The sequence below is a fragment of the Panthera onca genome, chromosome F1, assembly GCF_046562875.1.
Source record: "Panthera onca isolate mPanOnc1 chromosome F1, mPanOnc1 haplotype 2, whole genome shotgun sequence".
Classification (NCBI taxonomy): domain Eukaryota; kingdom Metazoa; phylum Chordata; class Mammalia; order Carnivora; family Felidae; genus Panthera; species Panthera onca.
In genome coordinates, this window is record NC_138355.1 from 41,396,755 (window position 1) to 41,414,606 (window position 17,852).

At 37.1% G+C, this 17,852-nt stretch overlaps 1 long non-coding RNA gene across 7 annotated transcripts in view; it reads right to left on the reverse strand.

Moving 5' to 3' along the window:
• Window positions 1-17,852, reverse strand: part of LOC132686321 (uncharacterized) — a 184,310-nt gene that overhangs the window by 45,498 nt on the left and 120,960 nt on the right. The window contains exon 5 of one of the 7 annotated variants that reach the window (XR_009613587.3): window positions 5,269-5,307. The exons of the other annotated variants lie outside the window; for them this stretch is intronic. This is a non-coding gene — a long non-coding RNA (uncharacterized LOC132686321). Of the gene's footprint in view, window positions 1-5,268; window positions 5,308-17,852 lie in introns of those variants that run through there. 7 annotated transcript variants of the gene reach the window in all.

Here is a 17,852-nt window from a genome sequence, read left to right on the forward strand (position 1 = left end):
AATAGCAGGTACAAAGGTTCTGGGGTGGGAGTGTGCCTGGAGTGCTCAAAGAACAACAAAGGGGCCAGTGGGGCCAGAGCAAATAATCATGGCATTCTTTTATACTGAGTTAGAGATAAATATTTCTGAAAAATAAAATATAAAGGTATATCTGTATCAGTGCAGATACTTAATATATGAAAGCAGAGTAAGAAAACCTGCATCTAGTGAAATTGATTATATGGAGGTTCTGTTTATTTTCATTTTTCTACTTGTTTTCCAATGACTCAATTCAAAAATTGAAATTGGAATTATTATAAATTCCAAACACAAGATTTTGCTTGTAAAAGCAGGTTTTATAAAATACTCTTACTGTAAAAAGACATTACATGTCCCTCAAAAGATAATGTAATGTAATAAAGTAACTCAATGAAATATTAGACTACAGTTAAAAGCAATCAAAATGGACACATCACAAAAGCATAACGTTGACTGAAAAGAATTTACTGGACAATATGTACAGCAATATGCCATTAATGTAACTTATTAAGCATGAATAAAACAGTGATATACTATATGTCATTAATGGAGGCACACAGGTGTGTAATGTTATACAAAACAAATAGGTAACATACCACACACAAGTGACCATTCTTGCCCAAAGAGGTGGTAGGAGAAAAAATTGGAAAAGGTCAAAAGGAAGATTCAAGATGGGAAGAAAACACGGCAAAACATTAGTTGTTGTTAATGTGAGGTGGAAACAAGGGTGCTTGTTCTATAATTCTTTGTACTTTTTAGTATTTTTTTAAATTTTTCTTATAAAGGAAGGAAGGAAGGAAGAAAAATGAAGGAGGAAGGAAGGAGGAAGGAAGGGAGGGAGGGAAGGAGGAAGAAGGAAGGAAGGAAGGAGGAAAGGTGGGGGAAGGGAGGCTGGGGAGGTAAGGGAAGGGAGGCCTATTTTCCACATCTGAGGTAGTCAAGTGTATTAAAATCAACAAATGTTCAGTGACCACCTATGAACCACAGACACTGTTTCTGGGGCGAAGTGTACCAAAATTAATGAGACACGGGCCCTTCCCTGGAGAAGTTTCCTGGCGAAGTCTGGTAAGCACACAAGTATGATTAAAAATTTTTTTTTAATTTCAATAAAAACCCTCTAATTGCTAGTGCCTTATTCTAGATAAATTATCACTGATAATAGCTAAATTTCATTTTCATTAAGTATTCTAATTTAACTAGGGATACCTGCTAAAAATAGGTACATCGACATCAAATAGGAAGAAGCCAAAGAAGCCCACAATCATAAGCATGAAGAGGGGAGGGGTCCATTGCCACTAATGCCCCATTGTGAATGACCATAATCAAATCTCAGTTAGTTGGGCTGTTTCATCTGCAAATCAAAAAAAAAACAAAAACAAAAACAAAAAACAAAAAACCTAACTCCAACTTACTTAATCAAAGTTCACATATTAAAAAGTCCAGATATAGTTCTAGCTTTCAGTTCTAACTAGAGTCAGGTCTGTATCCAGATGCTCAAGCAATATCACCTAGAATCAATCAATCTCTTTTTTCTTTTCTCTTTTCTCTCTTCTTTTCTTTTTCTTTTCCTTTTCTTTTCTTTCTTCCTTTCCTTTTCTTTCCTTCTCTTTCTTTTCTTTCTTTCTTTGTTTCTTTCCTTCCTTCCTTCCTTCCTTCTTTCCTTCCTTCCTTCCTTCTTTCCTTCCTTCCTTCCTTCCTTCCTTCTTTCCTTCCTTCTTTCCTTCCTTCTTTCCTTCCTTCCTTCCTTCTTTCCTTCCTCCTTTCCTTCCTTCCTTCCTTCCTTCCTTCCTTCCTTCCTTCCTTCTCATTCTCGGTCTGCAAACACTTGGATCTGCCATCTTTTGCAATGGCAAATATCTCAGGCAGGTCCTCCATGTAAAGTGAGAAAATGGTCACCAGCAACTCCAGCTAAAGAGAACACTTCATACACCAGTTCCACACTGATACTCACTAGCTCCTATTGAACTGGCTTTGGAAAGTGTCTACCACTGTAGCCAAGAGATATCATCACCTCCACAGAAACCCCATCAACTAAGAGTAAAAGAGAGGTCATTTTCCAAAGAAAAATAAATGGTGTAGGCAAAAACAAAAGTAGACACATGAAAAAAGGTGTACAAAATATTTTGTCATTAAGTTGTGGTAATAATAATATTAACAATATCAAGCTCTGTGCTAAGCAGACTACAAACATTATCTCATCTCGAGCACATAACATCCTGTGAAGTAGATACTCAGTATATACTGACTTTAAAATTGAACAAATCAAATCTTGAGGCAGTTAAATTGCCCAAAATCGCCCCCATTAAGTAGCAGGAACAGAATTGGCACCCAGATGGTAGATTAATCATTACTTTCAAAGGATCAAATGATTCCAGATGAATTCTATATATATTTGCTTTTAAAGATGGTTATAATCCAGACCAAGAAAGATACTTTGAAAATGCTTAAATAATAAATCCAGTTCCAGTTAGTAACTCTCTTCCAACTGCCATACTAACCTTTCTCCATTTTCCAACTATCCTCTTTCTTAGCAATCCCTCCTCTTTCCATTCCATGCTGCATATAAAGGAACATGACACAACCTCAAATATCAATAATCCAACTCAATGCAGTAAATATGTATAAAGTGCTACTATGTGCAAGGCTCCAGATCTCAAACTTGAAAATACAGTCTTTATGTTAGGGAGTCCACAGTTTAGGACTAAAGACAGACGTATCTCCCTATCTCTCATTCTTACCTGTATCTCTCCTTTTCTGTCTCTTTATTCCTTTTTTTCCTCAGGTTGAGGAAGCAAAGAGTAAGAACCAAAGTCCACCCAGTTCTCCACTAGCCAAGCCTTATACCCTGGCCCAAAGCTCTACCAGCCCAGAAGAAGGGAAGATTTTTTCTAAAAAAAAAAAAAAAAGTTTTAAACAAGGGTGCCATATATAGTAAGAAAGGTTTTCTTGGGGCACCTGGGTGGCTCAGTTGGTTAAGCCTCCAACTTCAGCTCAGGTCATGATCTCACAGTTTAGGAGATTAAGCCCCACATAGGCCTCTGCACTGACAGAAGGGAACCTGCTTGGGATTCTCTCTCTCTCTCTCTCTCTCTCTCTCTCTCCCTCCCTCCCTCCCTTCCTCCCTCCCTCCCTGCCTCCCTCTCTCTCTGGCCTTTCCCCACTTGTACTTTCTCTCTCAAAATAAATAAATAAACTTTAGAAAGAAGTTATTTAAAAAAAAAGGTTTTCTTTCCCTCCTTCTGTCCTTCCTTTATGCTTGCTTCCATCATTTATGGGCCATTATCTGTCTAGGTGTTAGGTATACAATGGTAACCAAAGCAGGGTTTCTATACTCATGAATTTAAAGCTTAATGGAAAATGTGAATTGATAAAGTATTATATGAGAAGAAAATAGAGTAATATAAATATGTTTTTAAAAAGGAGCATGGAAAGAGTAATTAACTGAACCTAAAGAGAAAGAGGAAGAGAGTGGTCAGAGGAATGCATTTCTGAGCTGGGTTTAAAACGTCTATTGGACCTTGCTGAGCAGACAAGAGAGAAAAGCAACCAGGCATTAAAAATAGAATACACAAGGGCTCAGAGGTGCGAAACACCACTGTAAGTCATATTTGCTCTGGTATTAGTGGAATTTTCTACCTCAATCTGCAATTGACCTCAAAGTGGTCCCATAGACTAAAATCAGCTTTGAATGAAGATTCTAACTATATTATTTTCCAAATCCAGGCAGTAAAAATCATTCATGTAGCATCAGTAAGCTACATTTTCAACTAGAATCTACCTCTACAAAGGCAAAATTATATGGCATTAGAATTTGCTCATGATCCAAAACCAGGAAGGCGTCAAGAAAAAAAGTGGAACAATTTCATTTCAAAACAGAAAAAAAAATAGATATCATTTAAATTAAAAAAAAGAAAAGGAAGCATCTCCTTTCTTTGCACCTCATCCTCAATCTATACTCCTAATCTTACCCAGACAAGTGCAGCCAGGCTTCCCTGCTCTCTTATTGTGTGGAGATGGCTTTGGCAAACAGATCTCTGTGCATCTGAGCAAAGCACGGGTGGGGATTATTGACCACATTTGTTGATGGGTCTGTTCAACTCTACTGAGAAATGTTTGCTTAGGAAAGAGCCAGGATGGTGCCAATACAAAAGCTAACCCACCCATTTCTTCATACGACATGTTGGTCTTCATGAAGTGTGGTCTGAGGTCATTTGTGGGCCACCAGAGAGAATGAATGCATGGCTGATTTTATGAGGCCTGCCAAGAGATAAGGAGCAGGCTGCAGCTTTAACTGCTACAAGGTCAAATACTTGACCAAAAGTGAAAACAAAAATGAAGGAAGCAGAATGTTGCAAATGACAGGGAAAAAAAAAAGAGAGAAACAGAGAGAGACAGAGAGAAAGGATCTCTTAAAATCATACAACATAAGTAATGCAACTGAAAAATAATCATACTAAGGTCGCTTTGTGAATCTTTGTGTAGTTGCTATTCTTTCTTTTTATGATCATCTCAAGTAACTAAGTACATATGGCATGTTTGTAAGTAAAGCAGTCGATGAAGTCAGTTACACCTCTGCATTTATTACCGAGCCCCTGAGTATTATTAACTTTTACACTCCCCATAAAATATAATTTATCACTTAAATAATTTGCTTTGTGTCAGGGTTCAGTGTGCTCCAGTGCTTTCCTGCTCATTAAATGAGATATTTTTACTTAATGAGCCAAGGATGTCCTTTGTATTTAACATTTGAATTGATTTCTAACACTTCATTTTTATAATAGTTTGGTATGTGATTCTAAAAAATGTGGGTTTCATTTCACAATGTCAAAGGAAAACAATACAGAAAATTGTTAAATATATGTGGAATTTAGGTGATAAATGGTTTTATCCTTAACTAACTATAAAGACTGAGTGAACAAAAATCATGAAAGTATGCAATCATAAAATAATGATTTTTTACACTAGTGAGCAAATCATGGAATTTGGGAACTGAAGTATCTATCAATTGTTCAAAACAAAACTTCACTCTAAGCCACACAGAAAAAAAGTTATCATCTGATGTGAAATAGAAAGTCTTAAGTCAAAGCTGCTGTGGTTGACTGAGCAGCGTGGGATTGTTTTCAACATGTAGAGCTACTATGTTCTGATTCAAGATTGTCTACATGACAAAAATGACTGGCTGCTTGGACATTTCTTTTCATTTAACAAACCAAAGCTTGAGAATTGAAGTCCCATGTTTCCTAAGTCATTTGCAAGTCATTCAGTATTCTAAACAACTGTAGATACTTACTGTCACCAGACAGGGGAAGAGGGGAAAAAAAGGGTTTTTGATCTGAGTACTACGAACAAAAGTATTATATTAGCCCAAATTATTTATAATTCACAATATATTCCTATGTGTATCTTGATGTAAAGCTTCTAATTTTAGATAACAGCACACTGGATTTTTCATTTATTAAGATTTATTTTATCCTTTAAATAGGTATGAATATATCACTACAATATATATCACATCATATGTATATATCTTTATATATAGTATAGCATCATTAAGGAAAGCAGGATTTAAATGATTTGAGAACAAAACAGTCAAATGCCCATTTTCATTTTACAGCTTAGAGAACTTGAGCATTCTTCTCTTGTTTCTCACTCAGCATTGTCTCTCATTCTATATCCCTTGCCTATTTTTTCAGATCCATGAAAATGGAGTGTCATTCTGATTGTCTGTGATGACTAAACACCAGATGGATAAGACCTTGAAACATTAGTACCAAATCTGCCAATAAACATTTCCATGGTCAAATAAGCTTGGGAAGTAATGCCTATTTTAGTCTTCACTTGTAGATTCACAAAGCACACTAGCATTTTTAAAATTATGGGAGATCCTGCAGAGAAAAACTTGTTTATTCCAGAGTTTCTCAAACTTACTAGACTATGGAAACTTTTGGTCCAAAAACACTTTGAAGAATCCCTTTCATCTAGGGTTTCTTCATCTAGGGTTTCATCTAGGGTTTCTTTCATCTAGGGTTTCTTATCAATTAATTAAATAACCAGTTGGTTCAGTGACTGAGTTTGTTTTTTAGAAAACATCCTTCCCCATGCCCGATATCCCAGTCCCCAGGGCAGCCATTTACAATTCTGAATATTGGTTGCCTTTCAGATTGTATTTATGTGTATGGCGCCCACTGGAGTTGCATCATATAGGACCTATGGATTGTGTGCCTCCATCCCCATATTTGACCTCTCTAAACCCTGAGGTTTGTAGCATATAGACAGTATCTATTCCATATGTAAGACAGGAAAAATCAGTTTAAATATTTCAGTAGAGAAATAAAGTATTAATCAACTGAAAAGTAAGTGTGACTTGGAGAAAAGTTTACATTATGAAATATTTCAAAGAAATGCAAATTCATTATTTGAAAGAACATCGTACCTTTGGAACCAATGCCCTGGAAGAAACTTTAATAATGCAATAGTAATTATTAGTACAAAACTATTTTCAATTAATTTATTAAAAGTATTATTCATTTAAAAAATTACCCCAAGTCCTAATGCAGTATTAATTCCAAGTTCACATAATCCAAAATAATAAAAATTGAGTAAATCTTGATAACTTGGGCCAAAATAGATATTTAAAAAAAAAAAAAACAGGGCATTTGTAAATTACTTGATTCACTTAAAAAACTGATTCACACATTGATGATGGCTTCGGTCATGGATGAATCACACTTCCATACAAATAGAGGCAATGAACAAGAGTTTACATGAGTATGTGGTACTGTAATTCTGCAAAATGAAGATTGGTCCAGAAAGATCTTTGTTACTTAACATATCTGAGATTCAATCCCGCCAAATAATTACAACTTGTTTATTTCATTCTAATATGTTCAGAATCTTTAAAATGTTAAATACATTTTAGTTTTATATCTAGAAAAAGTACTATTTAAAAAAAAAAAAAGAAGTACTATAAATTGATGTCATTGGAAAAGCCCTTACCCTGTAAGATGCTCCTGCCCACAAAGGCAGCCTTACCTCCTCCCCGTCTTTAATCTCTTTGTCCTCCAGCAAAACCTACCCACATCTAGGAAGCTTTTCTTGACCAACTTCTCCTGCTCCCAGCTAGATTCAGTGCCCAACCTCTATCTCAGTAATATCTTGTGTACCACCTCTATTATTTCACTTCCCCTACTTTATCCTGATGATCTCTTTACTTGTTCATAAATTTGAGCTGTGGAAGTCAAAAAATGGTGACCAAAGGCAAAACTCTAATAAGCTAAGTTAATGTGCAATATTCTAGTTTGGATAAAATAATCAAAGGAACCTGGTGATGACAGTATTTTATGGAATGGAATGGAGAGGATGTGGGAGGGTTTTGTCTCTCTGGAGGTTTTTATTTTGTTTGCCTTTTTTTTTTTTTTTAAGTAGGCTCTATACTCTGGGCACAGCCCAACATGGAACTTGAATTCCGGACCCCAAGATCAAGAGTTGGATGCTTAACCAACTGAGCCACCCAGGCACCTCATTTATTTTATTTAATTTTTTTTTTTAATGTTTACTTTTGAGAGAGAAAGTGACAGAGTGCTAGTAGGGGAGGCACAGAGAGAGAGGGAGACACAGAATCCAAAACAGGATCCGGGGTTCAAGATGTCAGCACAGAGCTCAACGCAGGGCTCAAACTCACAAACCCTGAGATCATGACCTAAGCCGAAGTTGGACACTTAACCGTCCAAAATAGTTTATTTAAACTATTTTAAATTTAGGTAAATGCTATACTCATTTTTTTCCAGAATGGTTTCTCTTTAGTTGTACTTTAAGTCAAAGACAGGAGTTTGATAAAATTCTCAAGCTCCTTTAAGAATATAAAATGCTACTCCCTGCCTTCAAGGCCTCTCCGCATCTCACAGGCTTTCTTGCATTACTGTAATAGGACTTTTCCATGAGAAAGAAGCTAGTGCTAATTTAAGTTCTCTACATTGTCTTTACAAAGGAGGCCTATTGTGATACTTTACTGACTCAAGATCTTCTTGCACTAGTCCCCAAGGGCTCTCAATATCACTATTTTTGTCTCCTTATGAGGAAATCCAACATATTTAGTATCTCAAACTAAAAAAAGAAAACCATGTACAAACACATTTGCTTGAAACAGTGTGGCCAATTTAGGCCCTTGGAGAAGACAGGAGGCCTAGAAAGCAGAACATACTTCATACTTCATACTTCAGAACAGTCTTCTCTGTGACAGAAGTCGTTCCTTTCTAGAAATGGCCTCTTTTCTGAATCCTGACTAGAAGCAGTACCTGAGCAGAAGCAGGTTTCCTAACCTGGCTATGATATCTTTCCTTAAGCCCTTATTTTAGTGGATACGACGTGGAGGAGGGGGGAGTTCCTAGCTATTTTAGCTATCATCACAAGCCTCCTATTAAAACTAGAGCTTTGTTATTACTATACCTTTCTTCTGGTGTTTCATGAAAGAAAGAAAAGAAAAAGAAAGAAAGAAAGAAAGAAAGAAAGAAAGAAAGAAAGAAAGAGAAAGAAAGAAAGAAAGAAAGAAAGAAAGAAAGAAAGAAAGAAAAAAGAACTAAGTCCCTGTGGTATTTCTTATTTATTGAAGGTGTAACTTGCAGTTTGCCCAGCCCCACAGCTGGGAAAGGGCACAGGCATTTTACTTTATCAGAGCAAATATTCATCAGAAAACGCAAGTGAAAGTTGAAGCCCGGGCCTTCCACTTTCAACCATCAGCAAGTTCTCCACCCCACCTACACGGAGCTTTCACTGAAGGAGCTGGATGAGGCCCATCCTGCTCCTGCACACCCACCACCACAGCGTAACTTTTGTGCCGTTACCTTTGGCACAGCTGCTTGAAATAACACTGTAGCTCTTCCAGTAAGAGTGAATGTGGACATATCTTGGCAGAACTGCACCAAGAGAGTGCAAGAGAGGTGGTGAGGTACCTCCAGCGAGAGAGGTAGTGAGGTACCTCCAGCTAGGAAAAGCTAGACAATATATTGCACCGGCAACCACCTCTGCCAGAGTGGCTGTGAAATACTTGGGGGGGGGGGGGGGGGGGGAGTCACAGAAGTAAATATCGTAGGTCTCAGACAACTTTGCAGCATTTTGCTCTCAGCGTAGTAAAAAATGAAGCATGGTGCTTAAAAATGAAACTTACAAACCAAGCAGAATTTTGCCAAACAGATAAAGTCAAATTATTTTTTTCCTCACAATAGTCCATCTTGTGATTTCATTAACAGAAGTGACGTGCTAGTTCAAATCAGATATTTTGCATCATTAAAACATCCACAAGCAAATTTGTCTTACATAACAGTTGAGTAACCACGCTGAGAGTACAAGCTCAGGGGAACAGAAAGTGAAAATACGGTCCTAGCAGCATGATTTAAATTAATTAAACAAGCATTAATACCTTCAAGCATTCGCACACTATTGCTTCGAATCTTTGGTGGGAAAAGCTATAATTTGTATGTTCTACCATTTTAATATTTTCTATGTATTAGATATATACAGTAGCTGTGCTAGCTGATGCTCTAAACAAAAGATACAGTTGAAAACACATGCTATAATAATTAAAATGTTATGCTGACACTATCTTTCTTCTAGGATCTTGTAACATCTGTATTGACTGTGATAAGCATTGATTATCTGGAGTGATGTAAATATTTGGGGAGTTAATAACAATCAGGAGTTCAGTGCATGCTAAGACACCAAAGATAAATCACGGGAAATTCAGATCAAAGCAGGTTTGTGAATAAGCTTGTTTTTATAGTTAATGACTAACTATAAAGTGCATATACACATTTCTTTTCTCCAATGAAATGCACAAGGAAATGTCATAAAGAAACATCCCATCCTGTGTAGCATTTCTGTACATCTGTCGAATTTCCATATGTAGAGAGGAGGATGTCAACACACAGCACTACAAAGACTGAATTGATCCAATCCATCAAGTACTTAACATGCACTTTTAAAATCATTAAAAAGTTCTTTGAATTATTAAGACCTTTTTTCAAAAGAAAAAAAAAGAAGCCCACAACTTATAAATCTTGCATTTCCTGAGAGGTTAATTTAAGGATGCTGGGGTCAGCAGTTATCCAGTTCTAGCAAAGATTCTGAAATTTCCCTTCATGTATGGCCTGATACTGAGCCTTTTTTTTTTTTAAGAAAAAAAAATGCAGTTTCCCCAGTTAGATATCTTACACTCATTATGAACCTTATTTTGAAGAGTGAGCACATGCTGAAGCCACCGAACTGAGACTCTTTTCAGTTTATCAAAATAGGTACAGAAATAACTGGTGGTCTATGACCTACTCCTTACATGGATACAAATAGATACACAGTAAACTTTTCAGAATATTAAGTAACCCTTAACTAAATCTAAAAGCCCATTATGATCTCCCTCCTCCCTTCTCTTTAGCCTCACCTATTGACATTGAACTTTCAAAGCTACTCACTTTCTCCTGCCCCCAACACTTTATCATAGCCCTCTGCCTAAAACACACTCCCTTTATTACCTGCTATTTAACTGATCCTGGGTCCGTCATAACATAACTCAGTCTTCATATCCTCTAGAAACTCTTTCTTGATACACCCTACTCTGGGTCAAGTGCATTTTCAAGGTACTCCCACAGCACCCTGTACTTATCCCTACCAAAATATTTACCACATTGTACTGAAATGGCGATTTATCTTGTCCACCTCTCTAAAAGTCTATGTGCTCTTTTGAATCAAGGGCCAAGTTTTATCATCTTTATATTCTCAGAGCATGGCATATAGCATCCACTCAATACACGATCAAGTGAATAAGAAAATAAGTCAATGACACATTCATTCTCCTGATATAATGTGATTCTGAGAAAGACCCTACCAGAGGTGTCCCACATCCAGAATAGAATGAAGACTTATTCTAAGCAAGTTTCAGGGATCCAGAGTGTCTTTGACTGGTCTCAACCATTTGAGAAGATCTAGATCCTTTGAGATCTAAGAGCAAAGAAATCTAGAGAAGAAGCTAAGAGAAAAACTAAAGTCAGTCAAGCTTTGCAAAGTAGAACAAAGCTAGTAGGTAATCAATATAATAACCAATATTTTTCAAATAACATAAGCTAGTAAAATGCTCCCCAAACCTGGTTGATTCCTCTCCTGAGTATTTATTCCAGAGGCAGAAGATGGGAGGAAGTGATTGAGGGAAGGGAAGGAAAAATGTCCACAGGACATATACTAAAAGATTTATAACAAATTTATTTTTTGTGTGTTTATTTATTTTTGAGAGAGAGGGACAGAGCACAAGTGGGGGGCAGGGGGATGGGCAGAGAGAGAGGCAGACACAGAATCTGAAGCAGGCTCCACTGAGCTGTCAGTACCAAGCCCAATGCAGGGCTCAAACTCATGAACTGTGAGGTTCTAGCTGAGGTCGGACACTTAATTGAGTGAGCCACCCAGGTGTTCCTATAATACATTTATTTATGATAGCCAGAAATTGGAAACACCCCAGGTGTTCCTCAACAGAGGGATGGCTAACCATTTTGTGATATATTCATAGAATGAGATACTACTCATTAGTAAAACAAAAACCAAACAAGCTACTGATACACCCAATAACATGCATAAATCTCAAAAACATGTTGAGTGAAAGAAGCCTTACACAAGAATCGCATATTGTGTGATTCTCTTTCTATGAAGTTCTAAACAGGCAAAACTAATCTATAATGAAAAAAAAAATCAGAACAGCAAATGCTTATTCTGGAATGGGTCCTGAGGAGACTTTCTAGAGCGATGGTAGTGTTCTGTATCTTACACAGACATAATCTGTGTGACCTATAGGTTGCACAGGTGTATATATTTGTTAAAATGTACCAAATGGTACACTTAGGATGTATGTCTTTCACTATATGTAATTTTTAGCTTAAAAATAATAAATAAATGAGTCCTAGTTCATGATATACCTGCTGAATGAAATGTGTAGGCATGAGGAATACGAACATTGTTAACTTACTTTGAAATGCATCAAAGATGAGATGATAGATGAATAAAGTGATGAAAAGATGCACAGACGCACAATAAAGCAAATAGAGCAAAATGTTCATTCATTGTAGACTCTAAGTAATAGGTATATGGCAATTCACTGTATAATTCTTTCAAATGTGCTACATTCAAAAAAATTTATAATGCAATATTGGAGGTGAAGTATATATTTTGAATCCCCCATCCCAGAGTTACTGGGGCAGAGGTATAAACTTGTCATTTATCTACATATTATTAAGCTGGCCAAATTGTTGTTCTGTTTTTTTTTACACAGCCATCAGTTGCAGGTCTATAGCATTAATATTTTTGATACTGAAATTTGACCCAATCTAATAATATTTTGAGAACCTACACCTCAACCTCAAATTTTCTCTCCCATTTATCGCAAATTGATGCCTAAAATTCCACCAACACAGATTCACTCCATGAGGGAAAAGTAAAAAAGCCAGTAAATCAGTAATTTACCCACAATGGCAAAATAATATAATAGAGCTTTCTCAACTGGCAGCTATCTGAGTATGTATTTTGCAGGCAGGTATGGCAGAGCAAGAATGGAAAAATCAAAAGGAATACGAGCACGTAAAAATGCCCAAGACAATCTTGCCTCCTCTCAGCTGTCCCTCAAACGTGCCATCCAGTGAAATGACCAAATGCAGCAAATCTCTGGGATATGGAAGGAAAGCTATTTTCCCCCTCTAGGCCTCAATTACTTCAACTGTGAAACAGAGACTATCTTTCCTAACTATAATCTATCATGGTTCCAAGACAGAGTTACCAAACGAAATACAGGATGCTTGGTTACATATGACTTTCAGATAAACAGTGAGTATTTTTTTTAATATAAGTATGTCCTTACTGGGGCGCCTGGGTGGCTCAGTCGGTTAAGTGTCCGACTTCGGCCCAGGTCATGCATGATCTCACGATCCGGAAGTTCGAGCCCCGCATCGGTCTCTGTGCTGACAGCTCAGAGCCTGGAGCCCGTTTCAGATTCTGTGTCTCCCTCTCTCTCTGCCCTTCCCCTGTTCATGCTCTGTCTCTCTCTGTCTCAAAAATAAATAAACGTTAAAAAAAATTTTTTTTTTAAAAAGTATGTCCTTACTATTGTATTGCACATACCTATTCTTAAAAAAAAAAAAAAAAATCAAGATTTACTTGATGTTCACATTTAACCAGGCACTCAGCTTTATCATTGCTGTTTGTTTGTTTGCTTTTTGCTAAATTTGGCAACTCTCTTCCAAGGGAATGCAAACATTAAAGTTTTAGCTCAAAATCACTGCTATTTTGATTAAAACTGCCTATGACTGTGAAGCCAGAGACTCATTTGGAAAAGTATAATTATTATGTGTGCAAAGGATTTCAGTATATGATGCAGATGGCATGCTCAAGCCACAGGTATTCAGGGGAGGGATCCTGGTTTTCCTGAAAGCCAATGCTTGATTCTTCAGAAGCCATAGTGTGTCCAGCCTAAAAGGAATAGTGGATGCAGACAGATACTAAAAAGACATTCCCCAAGATCTGTGAATTGACGCAACTGTCTCCGTGTATAAAACTCAGCACAAGATTGGTGAGAATGAGGGAGAAATACTTCATTTGGATCAGTACATCAACTTGACACAACTTGGAGAAGGACTGCTTTAACTGAGCCCAGCTCCAACCAAATGCCTTTATGCCAAGTCAATGCAGAATCAAGAAGATACTTCTTATGTGTCTGAAGTTACAGGGCGTTCAAACAGCAGACATTAAATGACCACCTGGAGTCTACAAGAGGTCACTGGGGCTAACTGAATACTCCATTGTTTTATTTTAAATCCCATGTGAAATGGTCACAGATAAAAAATGAGGTTTTCCTAAAATGCTGACTGAATCGGTTTTGTGAGAAACGGGGTGGGAAGCAGAAAGGCTGAAATCCCTCTGCCTGAGCATTCAACTTCAGGGTGGGGAAGTTAACTATTTCATATTTAAAGGTTAGATTTAATTTCCTAAATCAGGTACCAAATTTGGAGGCCACTAGGGTAGGAGTCAGACCCAGAAATTGTCTTGTTTATTCTTGTTCATCCTCATAAACACAGACTATTGTGAAGGAAGTTTGAAAAGAGTTAAGTAATAAAAAGTTGCTGCCTGATAAATGTTGACCTTCAGAGTGTGCACTGGCAGTTTCTTCCAGGCTCCTTGTAACGTGCAACCCCTTTACATGGTGGGCAAGAATTTTGAGTCAGGAATGTGTGACGTATTGCATGGGCTTTTGAAACCTTGACATGAACTGAGGTCATGCCTAAAGAAACAAAAAAGTATTTACCTAAATTCAATCTGGTCTTCACATACACATGGATACAAATTATATTTCATATTTTCTGCAAACATTTTAAATTCATTTTCCCTTTCTTTATAACACAATGTATTGTCTTATGCTAGTTTAATTTCTCAGCTATTGTTCATTCCACGCATTGAGTCCTCTACATATAAGCTTTTTTTTTTTAAGACTATGCATTAACTTCTCTTTCTATAACCCCTGACCAGCTTTTTCTTTGCTTGTTGTAACAGTTTGTACTATACAGAAGCACCAGGATTAATTGTGTCTCCAGTCATTATCTTGTCCTTGTTTTTTTCAGACTTGTGGCCTCTGAAATTTTTCAAAACAGCTCAGGGCCTAAAAAGACATCTTCTTCACAATAGCATAAACTAATGCTTTGTAGACCCAACAATGGATGTTTACTGCACCTTACAAAACTACTTTAATTACTTTCAGATTACTGGTTTTATTCAAATAGATTCATTCTCAGCTAAGGACGCCTGTGGACATTTACAAAAAGTCTTTATAATGCAGTGTTTTATGAAGAATGATTACAATATTCTCCCCTGCTCATATAAAAAAGAAAAAATAAAAGGAGATGGATTTGTAGTAAATAAAAAGAAAAGTTTAGGTATTAATGTAACAGGAAGGTTTTCACTGTATATGAGTTGAAAGCCTGGCATCTTAAGACTTAATTTTGTCTCAGTGAGTCCTGGCCTTGTTCCCACACAGTAACTACATCGTCATAATCAGGTTAATACGTACCAGTTCACTGAGCTTAACCAAACCTCTAGTTTATGCTGACCCATTTATTTAGACATAATATAATATATATGTATTTCTTTACCCTTGGCATCCACTGAAAAGATAAGATGTTTCAATATATCTATTTCCACATTACTTCAGTATATATTCCACATTACCGCAAAACATAAGCAATTTGTCTCAAATTCTTATAAATAAAAACAATTTAGCTAATGTGTACCGAACACTTAGTTTGTCAGACACTATGCTAAGTGCTTCATTTGTATTGTGTCATTTAACCTTTACAACATCTCCATGAAGGATCTTTAATATCCTCACTCTACAGATACAGAAATGGAGTCAAAAGGAAGTTAAGTAACTTATTCAAAGTCCAAAGCAAGCAGCACAGTCAAAATTCAAACACAAGACTCCAAAGCCCATGATGCACCTATCTTTTAATTATACATGTATTTGATTATATATATTCGATTATGTTAATTATACTCAATTTTTAGGTTGGCTAATACATAATTTTGTAACTGCAAGTTACAAAGACAAGGCTAAATGATATCTAATGTCCTATGACTTTAATCGTATTTTAATATGCTAGCTAAAACGCCAGTGCCTGTACAATGAATTAAAATAAATTCCAACATAAGCTTAGCAGGTGTAAACCTGTGCTTGCCTTCAAAGCAACACTTGTATATACATAAGCCATGTGGCATAGCTTTTTCATGTAAGCAATAAAAATAACCGGGACACATGAAAACATTGCCCTCAGAGGAAAACCATTACAAAACATTATCTTCTCGCACTAACATTTCTACCTTTTAACAGGCGACAAGTCAATTGACATGGGAAACACTTCAGTTAAGTTAAAATGGTCAAACTGGTTTTGTCTAAACACAATCCACATAGTCCCCTTGTAAAGGTCTTATTATAAGTCATAAGGAATTTGAGACTCCCTTAATATATAAAAATATAAAGCTGCTCAAGTGTGTTGACAAATGGGTTTAACTCAGATATTTGGAATCACACCCAAAATTTTCTCTCTGCATTCTCCTCCTTGATGGAACTTTGATTCTAACATTAGGCTTTCTCATTTAGAATACTTTCATAGTTAGTCTGAGGCAAAATCATGAAGTCAAATTGCTTTGTGTTTCGTCTATGAGATATTGTGATTTAAAAGAAACATGTATTTGGCCATTCAGATTTTTCATATATACTTGGTCTTCTCCACAGTTCCTGCCTCATAGCTCTTAAAATCCTTGGATTTACTAGGTGATAAAAGCCATAAAGACTTCTTTTGTTATGTTAATGTGATGACTTTTAGACTCTACCTAGGGATCAAAGATGCTTGCCAAGGGAATCAACCATGTCCTAGTCCCATTCCCTGACCCCCAGGGAGAGAAGAGGGACAGAAGGTTGAATCAGTCATCAATGGCCATTGGTTTAATCAATCATGCCTATATAACAACAGCTCCATAAAAATCCAAAAGGGGGCACCTGGGTGGCTCAGTCGGTTAAGCATCCTACTCTCGATTGTCACTCAGGTCATGATTTCATGGTTCATGAGACTGAACCCTGCATGAGGCTCTGTTCTGACAGCACAGAGCCTGCTTGGGATTCTCTCTCTCTCTCCCTCTCACTCTGCCTCTTCCCTGCTCACGCACATGCTCACTCGCTCTCTCTCTCTCAACATAAATAAACTTTTAAAAAAATCCAAAAGGACTGGGGATCAGAGAGCTTCTGGGTTGGTGAACACAGGGCAATTTAAGAACACTGGCACACTCAGAGAGGTCATGGAAGCCCTGCCCCTTTCCCCATACCTAGCTATGTTATATCCTTTTATAATACACTAGTGATCTAGTAAGTAAAATGTTTTTCTGAGTTCTATGAGACACTCTAGCAAATTAACCAAACCCAAAGAGGGGGTTGTAGGAACCTCCAATTTATATCCAGTTGGTCAAAAGTACAGGTGACAACCTAGGCTCTTGACTGGTGTCTGGATGGGGGGGGGCAGTCTTGAATGACTGAGCCCTTAACCTGCAGGATCTGATGCTATCTCTAGTAGATAGTGTCAGAACAGAGTTGAATTCTAGGATACCCCACTGGTTGGTATAGGAGAATTGCTTGGAGACACACATGTTGGAATTGGTCTTAGAACTTCAAAATAGTCTCCTCTCCATTGTTAAGAACTCCAGCTACCTTTTCTCTAAGCTTCTATCTTCCTTCCGCACTTCTTTCACAACCCACTGTCCTGGGTTCTTTTACCCTCTCATTTCATTGGTAGAGAAAAGCAACAAGACTGCTAGTCTAAGATAATGCATCCTTTGGGGCAGAATTTGAGGCACCAAGGCTCTGAACAGGGAGGCATTTGGGATTAAGATCAAAAGAGGTTCAAAAGCATGAAACTCTTATATTCATGCTAGCATCAGTCTATAGGTAAGTAACTTGAGACAATACCTCCCTCCCTCCCGTAAAGTTATGGAAGAGGAAAAAAACAAAAAGCAAAAAATTAAAAAACTTTGCCTTCAATATTTGAAATAGAAATCAGAGTCGAGGGAATCTACAGAAAGTATAAATAGTCCTTAGTCGTCCTTCATTCTAAAGTAAGAAACCCACCAAAAGTAAAAGCAAAATTAACGAATCCCACTGCAATGTTTAGCAGCCTTAAAGAAGGCACCAAGAGAACGAGATGTCTCACTGGGTGTAGCTCAGATTCCTATCGTGAATTTCTAAGACAGAGAAGTGAAGTGCCCCAGTGAAGGCA